This window comes from Tigriopus californicus, chromosome 12, assembly GCF_007210705.1.
Source record: "Tigriopus californicus strain San Diego chromosome 12, Tcal_SD_v2.1, whole genome shotgun sequence".
NCBI classification, from domain to species: Eukaryota; Metazoa; Arthropoda; class Copepoda; order Harpacticoida; family Harpacticidae; genus Tigriopus; species Tigriopus californicus.
In genome coordinates this window covers 16,453,754-16,454,892 of record NC_081451.1, presented here as the reverse complement: position 1 = coordinate 16,454,892, position 1,139 = coordinate 16,453,754, and positions in this window count along the sequence as shown.

The window sequence follows — 1,139 nt, the reverse complement described above, 5'->3', positions numbered from 1 at the left end:
GCTCTGACCAGACTCGTAAATCAACTTCGATACTCCAGCTACAATTGATCAAACCCCTTGTACTTCAATTACGCTGACTACTTCTCTTGGTAATTCCTTCATTTCTTCGCCATCTACGCTTACTCCAAAACATTTTTATGAATCAGACGGGGATCTATAGCTCAAACTTTGGTTCCCATCTCGATCCACCCTCATTCTGACCATGCACAAAAAATATCACTTTCGGATCGAATTGAGGTGCTCCAATGTCGTCAAGAAAATCTCCGACTTCAGGCCTTAGCTTTAGAGGCTCCTTTCGATCAGAATGATGACATCCAAGACAAACTTTTCACCATCATGGGGACTTTTCGAAGGGCAATTCGCATCCCTTGAGGTTCAGCATTCATAGAGAACGGTCAAATGTTGAAATGCTTTTCAGGTACTTGCAACCACCGTTCTTTCTTTTTGACGAGGACCACTACCATTAGTTTAGTCTGGGGCAAATTTGAGTGTGGTTTGGGCAAATTTTGCTTCACGCCTCCTAATTGTGGGAGGTCCATTCCAAGATGATGGTCCATTCTCCGAAAGTACCTAGGCGACCACTAGTTGTGGCGTCCTCACCGGAAGCCGGTATAGTGCCAACGACCTCGTTTGCCAATGCTGCTAGAAAGGCCACAAACCGAAGGCATGCCACGGTCATGGTTGACTTCTCGTGTGACCAAGTTGAGTCCTTTCTTCCGTGGTCAGTTTTGGCCAATTTTGTCTTTACGGAGATGAAGATCAGGAAAAGCGAGATTGCCGCTATCATGACATTTCGCGGTACTGCTAGTGCGACCGTGAGGACTCACACGCACCAAGAAGTAAATGACGAAGCAAGATATGGGGATGGTATCGAGTGTTCCCGCTCCTTTGGTGATGTGAGCTGAAGGTGAGTTGTACGTTGGGCCCAGAGATGTTCTGCTTTTTTTTTTTGGTGCGGACTTCCTTACCGCTACCGGGATTGGAATCCCAGCAGTTCAAGACGAGAAGATTATTTATTATACTTGACTTTTATTTATATATATTATTTGATCGACCAACGAATTGGAGTTGGCTGATCTGGCTAATCCTTGAATATAAGGTTGATCCGGAATTTTAGTCAAAAACTTGTCCAAGTCTGA